The following is a 25,226-nucleotide window of genomic DNA, read 5'->3' on the forward strand; positions in this document are numbered from 1 at the left end:
GTTTTAATTTTTATTTATTTGATTAATCAAGATACAAGCACACTGTGATAACTTAGTCATTCCCTTTTATGATATGCATTTTTCTATTGAGTTGGCCATATTTTGTTTTTGATTTGTAGGAATTCTTTGTATGTTTTTAATAGGATCCTTTGATTATCGAGTGATATGTGCTACAGGTGTCTTCTCCAATTTCATGTATTCCCTTTGCGCTACTTTATTGGTGGAAATTCTTATTTCTATTTCTATTTTATTAGTATTTTGAATTTTAATATAACCCAATATTAACATTTTTTGATAATAATTATTTTTGTGTCAGTATTTTGATAAATGATTCTATATCATGAAATTATATAGCTATTGTTTTATATTATTTTCTATAAATTTTATTGGGTTTATTTCACATTTTTTTCTAAAATTCACCTAGAATGGATTTTTGTTTAATTTTTTTCAAGTGACTATTTTACATTTTAGCAATATTTTTAACACTAACATTACTTTTTCATAATTCTACAGTGTCATAGCATGGTTACATTTCTGTACTCTCTATTCTATTCTATTTATTTATTTGTCTATTCGAAAACAAGTACCTTTCATTTTTAATTACTATAGTTTTGTAGATCCTGACATCCAGTAGCAGAAGTCCTTATACCATGTTCTGTTCTTCAAGATTGTCCTCATTATTCTTGGCCCATTGCACTTCCTCATAAATTTTAGAATCACTTGTCCATTTCCACAAAATTGAGATTATATTTAATCTGTATATTAGTTTCAAGACTGGCATTTTTATAATATTGTTTTTTTTCAAATCCACATTTTATAGTTTTCTGAAAGAAATTTTACACATCTACTATTTTAACTATTATATATTAATGTAATATCGGAAAAGCACATAAATCATTTGTTAACGTTCAGTATATTTTCACAAAGTAAAAGTAATTTGTAACCAGCACCAGATTGAGAAATAGAACATTGCTAACAACCTAGAAGCCTCTCTTCTGTCCTCTTCCAATCTACTTTTGAGCTTTAAATAATTTGAATTATATAGTAAGTATTCTTTTATAGTTGATTTATTTTGATCGACATTATATTCGTGAAATTTATTCATAATTTTTGTATATTTTATTCTTTTATTCTAATTGCTGTATATAGTGCACTTTTTGAACCCATCAATCATTTTATCCATTCTACTAGTGGGAGATACACAGTTTGGGGCTATTATGAATAGTGCTATTATAAACATATGTATAAGTTTTTGTTGGTTATATATCTGGAAGTGGAATTGCTGAATCCTAGGATATGAACATATTTATTTTTGGTAGATTTTGCCAAGCAGTTCTCTAAAATGTCTGTATTAATTTTTCATATTTTTATGCTACTTTTAAATAATCTACTTAAAGTGCTCGATTTCTACTTGGTTCTGGTGGAGAGAAATGCAGTTTATTTCTGTTTTATATTTGCTTTATATCCAGAAACTTTGCTAAGGTTATTTATCAATTTTAATAATTTAATTTTTCTATCCTTTGGATTTTCTTCATATACAATTATGCTGTTTGTCAATAATGACAGTTTTTTCCTTCCTTTCTAATTCTGATTACCTTGGCCTTAATCTATTGTACAGTGTATAATAAAAATAGAAATAATAACATCTTTGTCTCCTTCCTAATCTCAGGAGAAAAGCTTACAATAATATAGTATCAAAATGAGTATTTTCCATGAGCTTTGTTACACATCCTTTTTATTCCTAGTGTTCAAGTGTTTTTATTGTGATTAGATGTTGCATATTATCACATTTATTTCTGCACCCATTAAAATGGTCGTATGATGTGATATTTCTTTTTACCTGTTAATGTAATTACATTAATTGGCTTTTAGATATTAATCTAATCTTACATTTCTGTAATAAATGTAGCTTGATTACTACAAATTAATCTTTTGATAATTTCTGGACTCAGTTCATATTCTTTTCTCTCTTCTGTGTTCTATAATTTTAGATTTTTCTTCAACTTTTCTTGCTTCATACCATTTCAGGAGGTCCTTGGAAACAGATTTAACAAAGAATATTCATTTTAGTAAACTATCAAAGGCCTCTCTGTGATCAACATCCCTGTTTAAGGGAAGGGAAAGGACAGGTAGGGTAGACAGCAAATCTGTGCAGTTAGACAAGTTTAGTTGTGATATGACTTAAGTAATCCTAATCCCATGTGCAGCTATGAAGCTGGAGTGACCTTCGTATTTGTCCTAATTTTTGGTGGAAATGCTGGGCCTACCTATCCCCGTACTGTTCAGTCCAGGCCACTTCTAGGGTTTGTGTGGTCCTTGACAAATAATTTTTATGAGGCCCTAGTCTATATAAACAATTTTATTTTTAAAATGGATTACAGAATTTGCAGGCCCATGATTATTTGGTTATTGTCCAAATAATTGGTGAAGAATCTACAAAGTATTCAGGCTTCAAATCTTGTTGAGTTCCAGGAATTATCTCTTAGCCTTCTTTATGGCCAAATATACCTGCCATTCCTGGCTGCTTTCTTATTACCCACCCCTATCCTCTGTGAGAAAAAGCTAGCAACACCTAACACACTTTGTGTGTGTTAATACTCGCAATGCCATGGCTTTTTGAAATCTTACTGAAGCAGTATAAACTGTTCCTCTGCAATTGCCTAATATTTAATGCTGGTTACATCATTACTATGATGTTGTGTCATCCATTATGCTATTTATGAATACTGGCTTCCAGTGACCCTCTCAAAGGTTGTTATTGTACTTCATTGATGGTAACTATAAGTCTTACCCAGGGTACAAAAGAAAATCTGAACAGTAGATCATTCTCTGATCATACTACATTTACTGTTCCGAAGTTAATAACATAAATGTAGAACAGAGTAGCTTCTAATCATGACTTCTCTTGAACTGTTTAGGCCATAGTCATCGCATTCCTGGAACCAAACTCTTTCAGAGTTAAGAGCATATGCTTTATATTTAATGGAAGAATAGGTGAGTACTTGTAGGATAAGCAAGAAGAATGCTCACTTTCCTGCAAGGAATATTCATCCCTTATTTGGCACAGTTTAAGACTGATGTAGAAAAACATGAGGCAAGATGAGGACATTGACTGGAAGGGACCATGGTATTGTAGAGCAGTGATATTGAAAGCCTTTGAAGAAGATAAGTGTAGTGAGGTCAAACCTGGTGGACTGCCCAACTTGTGGCATAGAGCTTGTGGAGGAGCCACAGGGGCCACCATGGATACAAGCAGAAGGAGACTCACAGGGTAAGGAATGCCTGCTGCTATCCTTATTGCCCTTGAGTACAAGAAACAACTGTACAACCAAGAATAGCTAAGAGTCAACAGGGGCCGACAAAGGCAGTTCAAACTGAAGGATTGATGGTGAACTTTGGCAGCCTAGTCTTGAACTCATTCTATGTCCAAAGTGAAAGTCACCCCAAATCACCAACACCGCAGCCCTGTCCTTGTGACCAAATCTCTCATGATCCTGTGGAAGAAACTGTTTTCAAGCTACCTCCCTTTAACAGGAGCTCTACTTGGGGCCTTAGGTTAAGCTTATAAATACAAGTCCTGGAACTCCTCTGGGTATCAGGTCAGTCCTGTGCAGGACTGGGATGAGTTGGTATAGGATAAAAAAGTGCCCTTAATAGAGAAAGCATGGTCCACACCCAACTCTCAGATTATGGAGTCCTACTGAGTTGGCATGGTTGGTACTGGAGGAGGACTTAGAATATTTGGAGAAAGTTACTACAAAGGACAGGGGCCCCTGAACCATAGAGCCATGGTAGATGCCCATTTTCTTGGAACCAAGGTCAATATTGATCTTAGTTATTTGAGCAGCTGCCCTGGAAAAAGAACTTGACCTTGGGAGAGCTGGTTCTCTCCATCTGAAGCAACCACCCTAGTATAAAGGGCTGACAGTGGAAGGCTTTCCTCTGGCAGCATTCCCAGCAGACATGGTAATAAATCCTTCATTCTAGAAGGGGGAATCTAGGCTGTGTATCACAGCTTCCACCACAGAGAACTATTTCAAATCAAAAACAATGTCCGTAGTTGTTTAATGTTTTTTCACTTGCAATCTTTTATAAGGACAATTTAAGAGGTATGAACTTGTGATAAATAATTAATATTCCTAAACTATTTTACTTCATATTTTTAATCTCCTTGGACTAATTAGACTAAAAGCAAATGTAATTTGGAATGAAATAAAAGATAAAATCAATGAAGTAAATGGTAGTTTTAAAATGCTACTTACAAGTATTTTGGAATGAGACAATTCCACTTGTTAGTCTCACAAAGACTTTGGCCCCACTTGGTAATAAACTATTCTTCACACATATAAAACCTACTGAATTCCATGAGAAAACAAAAGTTTACTCCAAAACCATGTTTTAATGTGAAATGATAGCAGCCCTATTTCCCAATGCTGCATTCATTATTTCAGCCAGCAGTATATGCCAGAAGCATGGGTATAGCAGAAATCATTTACTTAATGCTCATAAGCCAAAGGGGACCAGATATGCAGCAAGAAATCTTTACCAGCCATTACATTCATTATTTGTTCATAGTTTCTTTGTCTTCTCTCTTTCTTTTTCCCAATCATCCTGTCTCCAGCTCCCAGTTTCTGTCTCATTCTCCTTTCTCTTTATCCATGACTTTGCCCTTTTTGTCACTGGCATTCTTTCTCTCTTCTTATCTCACCCTCTTCTCTCTCTGGTCACCTTTATTTAAAGAACTCTTAAACCTCTTCTCCCTTATCTCTATTTTCTTTTCCTTCTTCTCTCACTTCCTTTACTGGCAGTGATGTGAAACTCAAATATATTTTAGTTTTATCATATGTAATAATTATTTGGTTCAATTATAATTTCCTGTCATCATTTTAAGAAATTTATTTATTCTTATTTTCTCTGTAAACACAATACAAGAAATAGATTCAACTTTTACTGATGTGTATACCCTGTTTCTTTTTCATTCCTGTTAACCATGACTCCTGAGAGAACAGAGTTTTCCACCCCTTCCGGTAGGCTTATCTGTCGTTGTGCCAGAGAAGAATGAGAAAAGAAGGGCTAGACACAGTTTTTATATTCTCCATCACAATCTTTCAATCATGTCCAGGACATAGCTGTTACCTCGCCCTAAAATTCAAAGGTTGGCTGAATTCTTTTCTGAACTCATGGTGGAGGAGACTCTGCACAAGTTACCCCAAGGAAATTGGATGAGAGCCGGTGACCTGTTGAACTCCCAGGGAGAGCTCAAGCTGCGTCACTCTGTTCCTTCCCGGGAGCATACACAGGTGTTTTTAGTTCCATGTGTTTCCCCAAACACCGGCTCTCTTTTTCCCTCTCCTATTTCATGATGGTGAGGGCCTCTGCTCCAAGCCAGATCTTAAGAAGTTTGAGTTGCACTACACATGCTTTCAGCTTTCTCAGGCCACAGCAGAGCCCCTCAGTCAGAAAAGCCCATTCACCCAGTGACTCAATGAGTTAGCACACTAAGGGAGCTTTGCTTTTTAGGATAGGGAGATAATAATGCTTACTAATTTGTAATGTTGTAAAGTTTAATAGTGGAATTTTAAACATTTGGTCACCTGGATACTTCCAGTCTATTTGTATAGGGAGGGACATTTTACGCAGTTTTTGAAAACATACCTCAGAAGCAACCACTTACTCTGAACACAAAGGCAGTTCTGCTCATGGTGTGTGGGTGGAAATTAAGATCATCAAAGAGAGGAAAGAAAAAAAGAAATGAGGAAATTTCACTAACCTGGTTGTCATACGAACAGAATATTCTAATTCAGTACAAACAGATCAGTTTATAGCCGAAAGGATACAGCTCACTGAGTTGACCATTCTTCCCTTTCTTCTGTTTTTATTTCTGTGTTAAGTGGAATATCTTCAGATTTTGTCTTGCCTTTTCACCCCAGTAATAAATTGAACCCTGACTTCATTCAAGGCATAGGGGATTGAAAGACTATGTTCAAGAAACTGAATTTCTAGAAGGATGTATGAATATTATATTAAATAATAGAATTTAGCCAACCTATGTAAAACCCCCAGTCCTGCTTCCTTTTCTTCTTGCTACAGCATAATATCAGCTTCTAACATTCTATGCTTTTCTCTATTTTAATATGTTTATCGTGGGTGGTATATCTCCCCTGCTATAAAGTAAACTCCATAGGACAAGGATACTTGACTGTTTGAGTAACAATGCTTCCAAACCCCTAGGAGAAGTACCTTGCATAAAGCAGGTATTGCTTACATGAATGAACTACAGTTTACCTGTAAGGCCCATGATGGATACTGTGCTGTGTCATCAAGCTCTCCTCTTCCCAGCCAGGGTACCCAGACCTCGCTGCTGGTCTACTGCTGCTGATAGCTGCACACAGATACAGTTATGTCCCTCACTGAATACTGCCTTCAGCTGCAGGGATCTGCATTGCCCAAGACTGTGCATTCTTTAAAGGCATGGCTTGGGTCCAATGACTGGTATGATGCAGGGATGCGGTTAGTCACTTCCCTTGCCTTAATATGGGACAGTCTGAGGGAACATCCCAGGTTAAGAACTGGTTGGATAATATTGGGCCTTATTTGCAACTGCATTGTAAATAAGCTTCTCCTGCCTTACTTTAATACACATAGCTCTCTGGAGCAAGCAACTCTTTGTTTCAGAGCCTGTTACCAGGGAATCCAGTCTAAACCAAAATAGATACAAAAGCATTGACGAAATTTTCCTTGGTATATCAGGGATGGCTTCATTTGGGATAAATAAGGGGAGAAACAGCATTCAGGTAAATGACACAGCTTATACAAAGGCAGAGAAACAGAATAATGTTGTATGTTCATCATTGTTTTCATGTTCTTCCATTCTCCTGATGAACTAAGAGGAAGTCAGGGATTATAAGCAGAGACTTATAATTGTAATTTTATTGGTAGAAAGCTGAAGGATAAAAACTGGAATATAAATTTCTAGGCCAGGGATCATATTTTGTTATTCTTTTATAATCCTTTCCCCCTTAACCATCGCCACCTCCCTTTGGGATATAATTAGACATTATCAACTCATGAATGTCTCACCATTAAAGATTTGGTATACCTTTTTCAAAAATCCATATAATAAGGCTTCATATTTATTGGTAGATGTGATGCACATGAAATGTATTGGGCTTCCAACTTGAAGGTCCTACTTTTAATAAATCGTACATGTTTTTCCTGGGCAAGAAAAAAGAGTCAGCCTGAGACTTGTGAGAGTTATGTGTGGGCCAAAGGCATTAGGGCCCACAGTGAAACTGTGAAAGGTACAGAGAAGGGATATGAAATGCATTAAAGATAATGTTACCAATTTTGCCTGTAGCTAGCCAAGTGCTTTTCCAGCCACTTAGGTTGCCTATATCAGTATAATCTAAATGATTTGCCATGTGTTAGAACCATAAATAGGAACAGAGAGCAGATGTCTTGGCACATAGACCGTATTTTTTGACATAAGAGGCCTCAGTGAGCAGTGTCTTCCTATAGCTTTAAAAAGTTCTCTATTCAAAATGAAGCAGTTGGAAAGGTCTACCCGAGGGCTAATTTTTTGCACTTATTAACACCCTAGATTATCATGCTTCCTTGATCTCTAGTTGCATCTTTCTTGCCAATCTCAATTCTAGGCAGACCTCACCATTTACAGTCAGTACTCTTGCTTCCAGCCTGTTGAACAAGCTGCCAAAAGCTATGAGGAAGTGGTTCTCTTTGGCTCCACAACAAACCCATACCACCCAGCCTTAGCAGGGGCATCATACATGCTCTCCCATACCTGGCTGGCTCTGTATTTCATTCCCACAGCACCTGATCTCAGCTTTCCCCACTCTTCTCGAGCCCCATACTCATCCCACAGTCCTCTCTAGGGATCAATATCCTCACTTTCTCTCTCTGAGATCCCATTGCTTTTGGCATATACAGCTGTCATAGCATTTAATCATTTTGCATTATTCCATCCATTTTATACTTGAGAAAACTGGGTATAAAAATGGCTAGTGAGTAGTCCAAGGTCACACAGCTGGTAAGAGGCAGAGCCAGATTTAGAAGTCAGGTTTTCTAAATCCAAATTTGCTGCTCTTTCAGTTTCATCAAACAGCTCTCCTAGAAGAGAAAGAAATTTTCCATAATAAAAATAACTCCAGAATCTCAAGGTGGTTGGAGAATCTTCAGAAGGACATAGACTAATAACCCAATAGTTTAGAACTATGACCACTACTTCCACTTTCTCTTTCCTCTTTGCTTCATTAAATTAAAATAATCTGGCATCACATTGGTTCACAAAGATGAACTACATTCCTTCAGTGGCTAAAAACACCCTTTTTTGGGTCAGATTGAAGTAACCAGTCAAAATGGGACTTTTCCAAAGACTTCATGAGCTACAGTTTTTTGTTTGTTTATTTTTACATTTATGGCATTACCTGCATTCCCTCCGGTTTATTCTCCATTGGTATTTGGAGAAGTCTTACATAGCTGTACTCTTACTTGCAAGAGCTGATGCAATTTTCAGACCTGGGGAGGTAGCCTGTAAAATGGCTTCCAACGATCCTCAATCCTTATCTCCAAGTATTCACATTTTTGTGTAATCCTTTCCTCACGAGAGGGAGCTAGACTGACTTACTCTCACAAATGGAATACTGTAGTAGTTACAGGATGTTACTTTCAATATTAAGTTATAAGAAGACTGTGGCTTCTATCTTGGAAAGAGCCCTCTCTTTTCTCTCTCTCACTCTCTGTCTCTCTCTCTCTTTCCTGCTCTTGTTCACTGAGACTTGCCAGTAGCCAAGCTAATAAGCTTGGAAGCCAATCCAACCCCTGGAAATTTGCTTCTACCTTTCATAATCTTTCTCCTCAGATAAACAGTGGTTTTCTTAAGGGCATAAATCATGTCATATTTACCTCTCTATCTCTCACACTGTCTAATGTTTTATCTGTCACATATTGCATATTTCATCATGATGTTTTGAATCTGTGATACGCTGTGTATGCTTCAATCAGGGTATCAGTGAAATACTGTTTGAAGTTGTTTCTCTTATACATTTCAGTCAACACATTTGTGAGCCACCACTTACAAATCAACACCTTTCATGAACAGAATAAATGAAATGATACACTGGTTATTTTTTTTTTACTCCAAGTAATGTATTTGTGGTATTTTTCACAAGATCAAAAAAAAAAAAAAAACCCAAACTCCCATCCTAAACTGTCTTTAAGCCTGCATAGAAGTACATTTCTTGCACTAATACCATTAATAAGAAAGATCAAATGGTTTATAAACCCCCAGGTAGCATGATTAAAAGTATGATAAAAAGGTTACCATAAAAGACTTCAGTTTATTTAATTTAACAGAAAAGATCTCTGACTCAATATCTTTTGTGTTGTATATTTTCAATTTTAACAATTAATGTGGCACAGGGAATTCTTTATGCTAATGTTATAGCTCTTTGGTTGAGCCCTAACACCATTATCTGCTGTAATGAATAATTCATTCCCTGTTGAAAACTTAACTATATCATTTTTACAGGATATGAATGAAATTTTGAAGTGCAATTTAAGTTGAAAGAATTTAAGATTGTAGAGAATTCCCATAAACCATCAAAAAGTGCTATGCTAGCAGTATTACCTAGCACTCAAGTTCAGTCGCTTTACAGAAAGCTCATGTGAGATTCTGAATTTTGTTTCTTTTGTAAAAAATATTGATAGAATTCATTCTTAACTGCATTTGCACGCTGTGGTGACTACTTCTGCCTCTAAATATCTAAAACAATATGCTTTTTATTTCCAGTTGTAGACTGAGGACCTAGAAAGTCACTGTAAAGAAAGCTGACATTTGTTCTTCCAATGCTATGTTTGCTATGGAGGGAAGTCTTTTCCAGGAAAGAATCCCAACTTGGGAAATGGCTTTAAAGTATCAAATGGCAAAGCATCTTAAAACTTGGAAAGCATTAGGTTTATACCATGCTACATGAACAAACATTCCATAATCAAACAAGCTATAGGGAAAATAACAAAAAAGTACTATTCCAAAAAATAGATTTGCTTATGTTTAATATGCATCTTGTAATCACTTATTTCCCTTTATTGCTTTAGCCAAGAGGAAGCTCACATTATAATTTATAGCACAGCTTGAGCATAGGTGTATAAAAATATTTTCTATGACCTGTGTATCTGTGGACACTATTACCCTTTGTCTTGTTTTCTGATTAATCTGGAGTTTTCTCAACTTTGCTTTTGAACGTCAATTTGCCATTTTAGTTATATTTTATATATTTGTGAAAGGAATTGGAAGCATTTGTTAAACTAAATAGAGAAGGAAGAAGGGAGAAGGAGGAGGAAGACAAGAGGAGGAAAGGGGGAGGGGCAAAGAGAAGAGGAGGAAGAAAGAAGGAGGGAAGGAAGAAAATAAGGAAAAGTGATAAAAAGGAGGAGAATGAGAAGGAAAAAAAAAAGTAGGGAGGCGAGAGTGGAGGAAGAGGGGGAAACCGATGTATTAAGATGTTATTCTGGGTTCCCATCCTTGAAGATGTATTTAAACGTGGCCCAAACTCTACTCTGTTGATGTTTGGAAAGCAGAAACCCTCTGCAAACTTACTGTTTCATGTTTTCCTCTGGCTTCTTGCTTCACTTCCTCTTATTTGATGCCCATAGAACAGAATCCTGGCTGGGTAGTCAGATGACTCATCAATTTCCACTAGAAATTAGCTTGCTTTGAGATTTTTGTAGAACTTTATTGAACATCTTGGAGAACCTAAGGTGGCATTCACGTTGTGGAACTTCGTTAGTCCACAATCTCACTGGCTCACCTCCTCCAGCTCCTTCTTCCTCTGACATCTTTCCTTCTTGATGTCAAAACAATTCAGAATAATTAATGACTCCTTCCCTTCTTATGGAAAACATTATTCTCATTTCCAAGTATTGCATAGGCCTACAAGCTTACTCCATATATGCATAAATAATTTTTCTCTTCCTAAGGAAAATTCTTTGCCAATTATAAAGATATTAATATACACATACATATACACACATAAATATATGCATATTTGTGGAAGGAAGCCATAAGAGAAGGAAGGAAGGAAGGAAGGAAGGAAGGAAGGAAGGAAGGAAGGAAAGAAAAGAGAGACAGTGCTAATTGGAGAACAATACTGGTAATATAGATATGAAGTACTGGAGGAATCAAGAGGCAGAATTTCTTAGCATTTAAAACTATGGCTAGATTGAAATAATGGCTTCACCCACTTACTAGCTTTGAAACCTGGAGCAAGCCATTGAACTTTTCTATGCCTCAGTTTCTTCATTTATGAAATTGGGATACCAGTACTCATGGGCTATTATGGATCTTAAGTGAGATGATGTACAACATACTTAAAACACTACCTAACACTCAATAAGTCATAGATAATTGTTGGCTATCATTATTATCACAACTGTGATAATTATAGAAATCACAACAGGATGAAAAGAATGCCTGAAGTCACATGGGGCTGCAGATGTCATGCACTGAAACATTGGTTCAATAAACATGGTATGTATTAGTCAAATTTATTAGATAACTGTGCTAAAAAGAGCATCTCCACCAGCACTGCCCCAAACACACACATGTGCACGTGCGTGCGCACACACACACATGCACAGACATGTTAAAAAAAGTCTTAATTAATCCTCAGCCTAACTGACTGTCTTGCTGTCTCCATTCCCCAAAAGTCTCAATCACAAAGAAGTGCTTTTCTGGATAAAAGCACTTTCGTGGCAGAATTGTGACCAGAACTAAAAGAAAAGAAAATGATAGGGGAGTGCTCTCTCCTTTCAAAGATTTAAAACCTACAATTTACAAATCAGTTACTAGGTTGTAGAGAAAACACACTTGAGAGCCAATTGATCCCTTCAAGACTGAATATTTTTAAAGACCTAAGATTTGGACAAAAGGCTGAGACTCTTCAGATCCCTGGTGGAATCTTGCTACCCTTGAGATAGATTTTATAACCTGTTTTATTGAAATGCTTGTTTTCTAGCCAAGTGATACTTGTTTTTAAGATCTCATAGTAAACTTCTTAGAGTGTAATGAAAAGGAAAATGATTTTTAATGTGATCTTATTCTCTAGGGTATATGATACTGATGCCACCGTGACTGATTTTGGGTTCCTTCCTTTCCTTGAAGTGAGCATTATGGGATTTTTGTAAATTAGACCCCTTATCCATATTTTAATTTTAAACAGTTTATGAATAAGAGCCAGAGGAGGTTTTAAAATCATGACCTGACTGGTCCAGTGGACTTAGACTTTCTCTTTCCTAAAGCGCTCTTAGTCACAAATTTAAAGGGTAAGTTTTTAGGAGGAAATATTTCATTAAAGTCTCCAGCAATATCACCAAAAGGATAAAAAGTAATAATCTTTTGAATTCGCTTTTGTACAGATAAAAAAATGCATTCTTTCGATTCCTCTTAGATGTTATTTTCAAGATAAAAGCACTGAATTTCCAAACACTTCTTCTATTGTCAGCTTTCTGACATGTAACCCTTTCTCTTGAAAAATAAAAAAGGCAGAAATGTGCATAGATGCTTAGCTTGACTCTGTGGACGTGGCACTGCACCTTCTCTCCTAAATATCAATTTATAAAACCAGGGTTTTCTTCGTTTATATTCCCTAAACATCTCTCTCTTTTTGTTTACCTGAGGTCTTTTAAATTTAGCTTCAAGAAAAGTGCTGTATTATGGAATCAAGTCCCCTTATCTTTTTCCTGAAAGAATTGTATGCAATATTTATTTCCCTTATGTTGCAATTTAAAACCACACAGGAAACTGTGTTGAATACCATCATTCCAACTCTCATCTTTCTATCAAGATATACTTATACACATTTTTTATAGTGTATAATGGAGTGAAGCTATACATTTCTTCATTTTCTGCATAGCCTCTCAGAATTTAGACTCCTAAAACTAAGGAAGTACTTTCTTTTAATACTCTGTGGAGTAAATATTTTTCATGTTTGACAGGGTGAATAATAAAGAGAATTCCATATAAAAAATGTACAATTCCTACATAACTCGCTGCTGTTAATTGTTATTCCAGGGGTTAAAGAACATGTACATATTTATGATGTTTCCTTCACAATTGGCATTCAGTAAGCATTTAAAATATGAGGGGTGAATGAATAAGGATATCACAGTTCTAAAAATTCCCAGGTACTCAAAGTAGAACATCAATTAGGCTGCTTAAAATATAATAACTTTTTATATTTTTCATTTAAAAGTGAAAATTTGGATTGGACTTCTATAGCCTTTTTCTCAGGAAAACTTGGTATTTTTGATGAATTTATGATGACCTGCCATTAAAGTTCATGAGCTATCTTTTCCTGCAAAGGATTACTGGTCCTGTGAATGAAAAAAATCCAAATGATCAGGCACATGATTTTGAAAAGAAATTTTGTGACCGAATAACCTACCCTAAACATAGGTTCATTGATATAGTTTGGATGTAAAATAGATAAACAAGTTTATACTGTATAGCACAGGGAACTATATTCAATACCTTGTAGTAACCTATAATGAAGAAGAATATGAAAATGATTATATGTATGTATATGCATGACTGAAACATACTGTACACCCAAAATTGACACACTGTAAACTGACTATACATCAATAATTTAAAAAAAGATAAATTGAATTGGCTAATTTTCAAAAGTCCCACTCAGGAATTATGTATTTTTTAAACTATCTGAGGAGTTTAAAGTATGAAAAATATTCATTGCTTCTCTGATATACCTTGAAATTATATATGATAATAGAGAAAAATGAGAATAGAGAAAGACATAAAAATTAAACTCATTAATTAGAAAGGTCCATAAATTAGAATCACAAAGTGAAAACAAATTTTCTATTTTCAACTATAGTCTCATTTAGAATGTTTCTGGCACTCAGAAGTATCAATGACTATATGAAACATAAATCCTTTAGGAATTAAGAATTGGGAGGAAGATATCATAAAGATTTTCTTAAGCGTAGTTAGTGCTTCTGTCATCCATTTCAACAGTATAAAAATTCATAGAATCCTTGTAAGAAAGCAATAACATTAAGCATTACAGGTTTCACCTGACAGTTTTAAAAAAAGTGAAAAATAGTTTTCTGTTTATATTTTAGAAAATTAATTTAGATAATTGTGGTATATCTACAAATTAATAAACCTTGCTTAGGTGTAATTCTCTGAATGTTTGATTTTGTTTGTTCATTTGTTTTACCTTTCTGCCCATTATTACTCTCAAAAGACTTTCGGGAATTGTTGGCTGCCTTCACCAATTTCAAGTACTTCTCTTTAATATCAGTAAAAAAGAATTTTTAAAGAGCTGTTTAAGAAATAAATCTATGCATTTACAGTTAACTGATCTTTGACTAGGGTGTCAGGAACACCAAATGGGGAAGAGATAATATCCTCAGTAAATGATATTAGAAAAACTGGACATCCACATGCAAGAGAATGAAACTGTATCCCTATCTCATATGTTAAAAAATTGACTCAAAATGAATTAAACACTTAATGTAAGACCTGAAACCATAAAAGTACTAGAGGAAAACACAGGGAAAAACTTCTTGGTCTTGGCAGAGTGTTTTTTGGAAAAGACACCAGAAGCACATGTAAGAAAAGCGAAAATAGACAAGTGGGATTTCATTGAACTAAAAAGCTTCTAATTCTACATGGCAGTAGAAACAATCAACAGAGTGAAAAGGCAAACCATATATCTGATAAAGGGGTAATATTTAAAAAATATAAGGAACTCATATAACTCTTGGGCCAATGAGATTTTTCCTTCTTTATTTCTTGGCTTCTGTGTTTACTTTCATCTGCAGCATATGGCCAAATATGCAATGGCTGCTCATAGATTCAGGCTAGATGTGGATGAGGTGTGCAGTGTGTGCAAAAGAGTAAACTGTAACTTAGGGACACTGAGCACCAGGAATAACGTGGTCAGTGCAGTTGTGATACTTTCATGGTGAGCATAGTTCTAGGCTTAGTCACTTCAACTCCAAGTTCCTCAAGCATCTTCTCATTAACAGTGGAAGAATCTACAGTAGATTAACAGGGAATCAAGAAAGCTTGATCACACTGGATCTCAGTAATCCTGATGCTTTTCTCTTTTTTATTATTTTTTTTATTTTTTACTGAAGTATCATCAGTTTACAATGTTGTGTCAATTTCTGGTGTACAGCATAATGTTTCAGCCATATATATACATACTTACACTTTTCTCTTAATTAATTCAGTGAAACCTCATGAGGCATACCTGATAAAGGATCAGATTCAAGCAGAGAGTTTTTGTTTCCACATGCAAACTTTACGCCAAGGTGGTATGGCCCTTGAACAATGAGTGTAATTAAAACTGTTTTGATTCTCAGTAGTGACAGGATAACTAAAGGAATTCTAATAGGGTGAGTAAAGCCTAATTGAGATTGTATTAATTTAAGAATAAATAAATCCAATTTATCTAACTAAAATCAAGTAAATATTCACAGAAACTTCTGCTAAACAGTTGAATCAACTAGAAAAGCTTTTCTATTATATACAAATTTAAACTGGTTTTCTCCAGACAGAGTATGAATCCTTTCTAATCATAGTTGAATCTAAGTCTACTGACCGAGATTTGTACAGATCTAGAAAATATTGCAGAAAATACCATATTGGGCAGAAAAAAAAAGGACTTGTGAGTTTATATTTCTCTGAAGGACTCAATATCCCGCCCCTGGCGAATAAGTAATCCCTCAATCTGAAGAAGACTTTTTAATGTTTTAAATTCATTATCATCTAAAATATATATGCATGTGTGTATTAATGTGAATTCAGCTCAATTCAACAAACATCACTGAACTCTTACTATGTACAAAGTCTGTTTTGTGTGAAAAGGTAGAATAGCCACGTACAACTGTATGTCTTTTTTTTAAAAATCATTCACTTTTATTAAAATTCGTTTGTGTTCATTTTAATTCCTCTCCATTGAATACGCACTCACACATAAGCACAGACATATATACAAACATATGAAATAGTTCACTTATTTAAGTATCACCATACAATAGTAAGAGTGGAAAGTTTCTCCAGTTGTGGTTAACTTGCTTGCTACACGAGCACCTGTGTCTCTAATGTTCTGAAATATCCCCCTTGAGACATATAGCACACATTTTTCTTAAATACCAGTTCAGTATTACAGATATCCAAGGGATTTAGAAGTTGAGGACTGTGCATGTACATATATTGTAGAATCAAGACATTTTTGGAGCAAGATCTTGAACACCTGGACCAGATCACATTCAGCTCATTGCTCTGCTATCCGGACCTCTGTGGCAGATTCGTCTCATCATTAACCCAATTTCCTATAACAAAACATAATGGAAAGCTGCATAATTATCAGGAGAAATGAACAATTAAGAAAGAGACATCTCCTGCCAGATACCTGTTTGTCTTGTTTTCAAATAACATCTGAGATTTTCAGTTGAAAACTTCAACATACCTCTCTCAACATTTGATAGACCCACTATACAGAAAACCTGCAAGAATATAGACAAACCCAACAACACTTCAATAGACAGAATCTAATCCCCATTTATAAAACAATTTTCCCAACAAATACCAGGGCATACATTATTTTTTAAGTGTACATGGAACATACACCTATAACAAGACCTGTATGTCATTTTAAGACTACATTTTTTTTTAGTTTTGTTATGGACCTGAAGCAACAAAACATCTATTTTGTCAATAGTACATATGCTCACTCTTTATTTTGTTTAATTGCATCCATGCTTATTGGGATGAATCTGACCTTAAAAAATAACTGTTTCTTTAATAATTCTTTGGTAAATTGATGGTCATAGTTTTTTCTAACTTAATTTCAAAGTTAAAGACTGAGTATGTGGCTCCAGATGATAGTCAATGTTCAGAAAAATGAAATAGAAAAAGGTAAAGTTGAAAAAATTAGCATTTGTTTGGAAATTTTTTATTTGGAAAGGTATTATTTTTACAGTTAGTAGAGAGAGAATTAAGCTGTCATGTCACCCTTAATTTTGGACGAAGTAAGTAAAATAGTGCTCCATGTATTGTTAAGAGTTAAGAAAATGCGACATTTAAGGTAGTTTATTAAAGTCACTTATACAAAGGATTTTGATGCAAAAAGTACAAGCATGTGACAATAAACTATCTGAAAGTTACTTATAATTTGAAGTTTGGCAAATGAGTTTAACCTGACCTACCTCATATAATTATATTTTTTACTTCAGATATAATTAGTGTGAGCTTGCAGATATAATTTCAATAAATAAAAATTAATTGAATTTAAATTTTATAGGAGAAAGTTGAATGTAAATAAGACTGAAGAAAATCTAATTGAAAATACTCATTGTTCTTGAATTCATTTGTTTGATGATGTCAATTATAAGAACAGGAATTATCATGAATTAGGCTATTATTATTTGATCTTATTTCATTCTAGTTAATGAGAAATAGTTACAAACTTTTTAAAAGGTAGTGATCCTTTGATAATTCACTCCTCTCCTGTGGTGTGAAAAGTAGTCATTATGGATTATAAGTTTGGAAGAGAAATGCATAAAGCATTAGCCCATGATGAAAGCCCATGAAAGGCAAGGACATTCATACACTGAAACCAGTTATTCTTGTGGGAAAATGTTTACATTTGAACAGTATACGTGTTTGGTTACTTTGTTTAGATACAAAAATAAATATTGCTTTTTACTGATGCCCTAAAAGTAATTTTAACAAGAGTGAAAATGTCTGAGAATAAATTTAACACCAAAGGAACTAAAGCCATCAGTGCAAGACAGGTGGAGTTTGAAGTTTCTCAGATGTTATCTGAATAGTTACCAGAGAGCTTTGATACATTATTTGCATTGCATAGTTTTTAAGTTCAGTCAGTTTTGACAGTTGTATATGCCTGTGTAACCATGACCCAAACACTCCAGAAAGTTCCCTCTCTCCCCTGTTCATTCTCTTTCCCTCTTTTCCCAGGACCAACACCTTCTGACTTCTGTCATGTATTATATCTGTTCTAGGGCTTCATGTAAATGAATCCTATAATATGGATTCCTTTGTGCCTATTTATGTGACTTCTTTCACGCAACAAAATGATTTTGTGGTTCATCCATGTTGAGTACCAGTAATTTGTTACTTTTTCTGAATATAAATACAATTTGTTCATATATATATGTATTTTTTTCCCTGTTCATGCGCACCTGGATTGTTTCCAGCTTTTGGCTGTTATAAATTGGGCTGCTATGAACATTCATGTACAAGTCTTTCTAAGAACATGTTTTCATTTCTCTTGGATAGTACCTAGGAGTGGAATTGCTGGGCCATAGAGTGGATATATTTTTACCTTTATAAGAAACCACCAAATAGCCTCCAAACCTGTTTGTCTGCTTTTCTATTTATCAATTACTGTGTCAGTAGTACTTTTGTGTTGTAAAAATCAGTTTATAAGCAGTTTACCTTAATATATAAATTCTACATGATAGGACATGGTTTTACTGTATATTAAAAACTGGCAAAGATATTAGAAACCTATTATAGTGGCAGAATAATGGCTCCCTAAGGATGTTCATGTCTTCATCCCTGAAACCTGTACATGTGATATTTTACATGGCAAAGAGGAATTCAGGTTGTAGATGGAATTAAGTTTGCTAATCAGCTGACCTTGAAATGGGAAGATTATTCTGGATTATCCATATGGGCCCATTGTAGTCACAAGAACCCTTATCAGTGGAAGAGGGAGACAGAAGAGGGAGAACCAGAGAGCTGGACTGAGAAAGACTCACCCCAGCCTTGCTGGTTTTGAATGGAGGAATGAGGATACAAGCTGAGGAAGGTAGGCGGCCCCTAGACCTCTAGGGGGCGACTTCTAGTTAAAAAAAGCAAAGAAATCAATTATTCTCTAGAGCTGCCCTAGAGCTTCCAGTAGGAACACAGGCCTGCCCACACTCTGATTTTAGCCCAATAGAACTGCAATATAATAAATTTGTGTTGTTTTAAGCCATTAAGTCTGTGGTAATGTGTAACAGCAGCAATGGGAAATGAATACACCTATGGTAAGACCAAATTCATTTAACATGTGATTTTTGAAGCTTCAAAATGACATTAAGGATCCCAAATTGTGATAGTTTTATACTGTTCTGGTGTCTTTAGATTGACCCACATGTTTGCCATTTTCTTGGCTCCATATGTAGTATTTATGGTATGTGTCTGATGGTAGAAAAAAATGCAGTTTGGGCCTTCTTGTTGAAAATTAATGTGGTGAAGTTAGAATTCGGACTTGAAAGTTATTTTCTCTTAACATATTGAAGATGCCATTCCTTTTTTTTTTCGGTCTGGTTTTCAATATTGCTGTAATGATATCAGCTGTCAATTTAATAGTTTTCCTCTAGATATAACTAATATTTCACATTGGCTGCGTGTAGGATTTTCACATCTGTGTTTGATGTTCTTTAGTTTATGATGGATCTAAATGAGGCTTTTTTTTTTCAGTTTATCATACATGGGTTTTTTTGTCTTCTTGAATATAAGAGTATTGGTGTTTCTTATCCATACAGGAAACATCTCAGCCATCATCTCTTTAAATATTGCCTGCCTGCCTGCCTGCCTGCCTGCCTTCCTTCATTTTTCATTATTTTAGGCTGGGATTCTAATTATACATGTACTGAAATTCCTCAATCTACCCTCTGTATATGTTAACTTCCTTTTATAGTCTTGCTTTCTTCGTTTTCTGTCTTATTCAAGTTCTGAAGATTTTCCACACAACTCAACCTTGAAGGGCTGTTATAGCCTTTCAGTATTATGGGAAAATCAGTTATGCTAGGGCTTCATTTTTTGAGCCTCAAAAAATACTTATCTCTCAAAGCTCTTATTCTAATTTTGGGTTTCAAGGGCCTCATTTGGAAGTCCTAAGATGACCACTGAATTCTTCTTTTGGCATTCATGCTTATAATAAAAATTGTTTCTGAGACAGCACATACTTCTGACAAAATAAGGGGAATGTTATACTCAAAAGTACAAGAATGGGAGACTAAAGATAAGATTTTAGAACTTTATACTGGTATTTATTTTTTTATCCATTTTATTCATTCATCAGATATATGTCCATTGAGTATTTCTTATGTTCTGTTCAGGTAGCAACTAGATACAATTTTCTGTTTGTTATAGCTTACAACATTTGGAGGATATAAGAGACTAGATAATGAAGCAATATCTATTGATTTTTACCGTATTACAAATGAGAGCTCAGGTTAGTGAATGTGCTGGTTGCCCCCTGAACTTCTATTAATACAGCATGTGTTTCTGCCCATCTTTGCCTTTGCAGTATATATATATATATATATATATATATATATAAATATATATATATATATATTTAAATGGCTCTAGAATCAGTCTGAGTACCAATGTCAGTTCTGACAACTAACAACTGTGTGACTTTGGGAAGGTTATGTTACACCTTCAAGTATCTGATTCCTTAATTACACAATGAGAAAATAATGGTAGATTCCTTAAAGGGTGGTTAGGAGGATCAAATGAATTAATACACATTAAAGCACCAATAAATGTAAGCATGTGCTGCATTTATCCAAGCAAACAAGGCCATAAATCTCCCATAGTCCAGACTCACTTCTTGAGGTTGCTTCTCTTTGTTAAAGAAGTTCTTTCATGTCTGAAAATGTACGAGTCCCTTTTAAGAAGCTGCTAGTCTATCTATGAATGGCAAGGGGCAGGCATTTGCTCTTATAGCCATTGCTGCAGAGAGGGGCCACTAATCCCTACAAATTATGCAGCTTTTCAAAATTTATTTGACTTCCAGCAGCACTCCTTTTGGAAGCAAAGTTATATATTAGCTACTCTCATATTCCGTATTTTGGCATCAAATACATAATATGAATGTGTGCAATATGTGGTAAAAATTGTATTTAAAAATTGATGACATATAATGACACAATTAATTTTAGCATTGGTGTCACCCTCTTCTCCAACCCCTCCTCTTTCTATTCCCTCTCATCATTTTTGCTTACTTGTGCTATTTTTGATGAATTTGAAATGTAGGAAAACAATTTTTGCTCAACAGATACCTCTTTTATTTTGGAAAGTTATGAGTTGACGTCAATCAGCCCAAGACTATTCTGAAAGTAGGAGTGGCATTAGCCTAATATGAGAGAAATGCAGAAATAATAATTGTCAGCTGAAGCCTGTGACAGACCCAAGATCTGAGCTGAGACTGGTGAAATTGAAACTTTCAAAGTAGAAATTTTCAAAGGCATAGAATGTTGAGTATCACATCTGCATAGTTTTATTCATGATTTACTAATTATTATGATTTTCTTGGAGAGAAAGCAGTAAGTCTCTAATATATCATAATTTCATTGCTTTAGGCCCCTGATATGTTGTCATAGTATGGGTATTCCATTAAAATTAAGGTATTAACAAACTTTAATAAAAAAAATAGAAGGCAAAAATAGAGGACCAGCAGGGGAGGGTATGCTAAGTGGTAGAATGCATGCTTAGCTTGCACAAAGTCCTGGATTCAATCCCTGGTACCTCCATTAAAAATTTTAATTTAATTTAATTTAAAAAAACAAAACAAAACTGGAGGACCAACTCTGAAGGGACATTCTATATCCTTATTTTAAGCATGCTTTATATACCCAAAAGGGAAAGAAAAACAAATATGTATTGTCAGCAGAAATCGGCTAAGGGCAATTAAGGTTAAATGTTGTTCTAATTGTTTTTAGTAGAAGAGAAGGGAGAAATTTCAGCTGAGGGAATTAAGAAGTTTTAAGATAGCATAACATAGGAAGGAAAGGGCATAGATATTTCATCTGCAGCCCAGAAAACTGAGCTGTTGCTAAATACTGTGAAAAGTTATATATTAGAAAAATTACTTTGGGCAATTGGAAGCCACTGGAATAAACATAGTATTTATAAACAGAACAGAAAGTGTTTTTCCAGGGTAATTTTGTCCAATTTTGACTAGCCAAGAAGCACTGAGTCTGTCTTTCATGACAGTGTCAAAGACTCAAAGTATGTTTCTCTTAAGTATGTTTTTATATAGTTTTCCATTTATTTATTTGGTTATTTGCTCGTTGAATTATGTCATTTTCAAGGGTGAGTTCTTTATTCAGCCGCATTGATCTGAGAAAAAATTTTTTTATGTAAGCCTCTGGATATATCTGCTTCAGATTGAAATATGCATCCTTATAGTTGCTCGACTGCTACAGTACTAGTGGCTGCCATCCTCTGCCACAGTAAATCTGATTAAACCTGTTCTCTCATCCACATATTCCTGGATGGGACCTGTCATGACTGACCATCAGTTGAACTCATTCATTTCATCTTTTGATGCTTTTTGACAGGGCTGGTGTCTCAGATTAGGTTTTCTGGAAGCAGAAACTAAGACAGAGATTTGCATGCAGCAAGTTTATTGGGGAACACTCTTAAGATCAACACCTCTGTGGGCTTACTGGGAGCAGGAATAAGCAGAAGGAGAAGTTGAACCACAGTGCAGATATGACCATGGCCTCAGCAATTCCTAGGAGAGCTCTGAAGCTGGGGTGGCCCTTCAGATTTGTCCCAGCTGAAGTCAAGTCAGCCAGGCATTTGGTCCCCTGGATGGATCCTTAGAGCGGAGGCCTGATCATGGGTGAAGTGGCTGTCTTCCGCTAAGGACAAATAATGAATGGAATCTCACCTGAGAGTTGTGAGCGGCCACCACTCCCGGCAACTGGGTAGTAAAACTTCAGCTAGAAGCAAGATCTGGTGCCCTGAAAGTCTTTAGTTTCTTACCCTCTAATCTATTCTGTTCTAAAACTTCTTTTAATTTCCTTCTCTGTGTCCCTGCCTGAAGGACTTCCAATCTCCTGTATGAGGTCTCCACATTTCCCCTGACACTCTCCTACATGGGCCGTTGCCTTTAAAAATTTAAGTCCAGAATGTTAAAACGAATCATTGACAACTCTCTGTCATATTTAGGGGTTTCAGTAGCTTAGGGAATTGTGATAAATCTGTGGAAGGATTAGTATTAGAATTTTACAGTTTCTGTTCTTTCACTTATAGCTTAGCTTAAGGAAAAGTCTTTCTCTTTTTAGTAGTCTCTCCTCTTTCCCAGCCTGAAAACTGGAAAGAAAATACAAAATATATATTCACTTTTTGCAGCCAGATCCTTTGGGATTCAGAGATAAGGGAGAATAGCATTGGTTATGGACCACATGGAAATTTCTCTTCTGTATGTTCAAATATTTTTCTTTTTCTTCTTCTTTTTTTGAAATCTCCTACTTTTATTAATTATAAAGTATGCACAATGACCTATAGATATTCTGTTGATAAATTCAGATAGATATTTAGCTGGGAAGAAACTATCATCTATTAATTCTTTATTAGGCATTCCAATACAGTAAGTCTTTTTATTTATCTTTAAAAAATATTTACAATATAAACACCGTTATATCTGATTTTCTAGGTAAAGAAACTAAAGCCCAGTGAGCTAAAATGAACTGTCCAAACCACATGGAATTCAAATATGATTTCTTACTACCTGAGGGCTCTTTGTTTTGTGAATGCTGCTTTTTTTTCTTCCCACTTTTAATAGACTTAATTTTTTTAGAGCAATTTTAGGTTCACAGGATAATTGAACAGAAGGTACAGAGAGCTCTGTATAACCCCTGCCCATAAACATGCATAACCTCCCCCATTATCAACATCCTAATCAAAGTGTTACAGTTGTTAGAATTAATGGAGCTACACTGACACCTCATAATTACCCAAAGTCCATAGTTCATATTACAATTCACTTCTGATACTGTACATTCTATGAATTTGGACACATTTATAATGACAGATATCCATCATTATAGTATCATACACAGCAGTTTCACTGCCTTAAAGTCTTTTTTGCCCCACCCTTCTCCTTCCTAACCCCTGGCAACCACTGAGGATTTTACTGTCTTCAGAGTTTTGCCTGTTTCTGAGTGTCATATGGTTGAAGTCATACTGTATGTAGACTTTTCAGATGGGCTTCTTTTACTTAGTAAGATAATAGCACTTAAGCTTCCTCCATGTCTTTTCCTGAGTTGACTGCTAATTTCTTTTAGTGCTGAAAAATATCCCATTGTCCGGACGTACCACAGTTTGATTCATTCACCTACTGTAGGACATCTTGATTGCTTCAAAATTTGACAATTATAAAATAAAGCTGATATAAACATCTGTGTGCAGGCTTTTGTATGGACATAAATTTTCAACTCCTTTGGGTAAATACCAAGGAGTAAGATTGCTGGATTGTACCATTTTACATTCCCACCAGCAGTGAATGAGAGTTCCTGCTGCTCTGCATCTTCATCAGCATTTAGTGTTGTCAGTGTTCTGGATTTTGGCCATTCTTGAAGACTGGCTTTTTGTGTTCTAAAATTTAAACTAGTTATGAAGATGTATACCAGATAGCCAATTAAGATATTCTTTAAGTCGTTCTATTTGCTTAAATTATTAGCCTTTTAGTTTGATGGCTAGAAACTACAGAAGCCCACCTTCTACACCTTGCATAGCTACCTTGGAAGCATCTCTTTGAGAGAAGTCAGTGGATGAATAATGTATATTTTTACCCCTAACTTATGCCTCTTTGCATCAGTTGTGGTTTTTGGAGAAGAATTTGTCAAGAAAGATTAGATACACGAGAGAGTTAATAGAAGAAACCTTTGTGAAGGATAAAGAAGGAAGGAGCATGAGAAGGCTGAGAAGGCCTTCAAAGTATGATCAGGTTTGACCTCTGTGGAACGAGAGAAGAAAGGACGGAAGATTAGGTAGGAGGAGCTTCGGACTGCAGTGACTTCCTGAGAAAACCTCAGCCAGGCTGATGTGGAATTCTAGATCAACACTTATCCATTAATGGAGTCCTTTATTGTGCAGAAATGACCCATTTCTGGTGCTTTTGCTGTCCCAGTTTCTGACAGGGAGCAGCCCAGTGGGGGCATGACCTCAGAGTGAAGGTAGGGTAGAGCCAAAGGAGGGCAGAGAGAGGCTGCCTGCCAATGTACCCTGTTGCAGGTACCTGAAGAGAGATCTGGGTGGTGCCTCCAGGTCGGTCATGCTCTTAATTCCTCTTACTTTTCAACTGGGTTTCTTGCCTTTCCATTCTTAAAATTTTAATTTGCCTATTCCTATGCAGTCATCTGCA

Source organism: Vicugna pacos, chromosome 6, assembly GCF_048564905.1.
Source record: "Vicugna pacos chromosome 6, VicPac4, whole genome shotgun sequence".
Lineage (NCBI taxonomy): Eukaryota > Metazoa > Chordata > Mammalia > Artiodactyla > Camelidae > Vicugna > Vicugna pacos.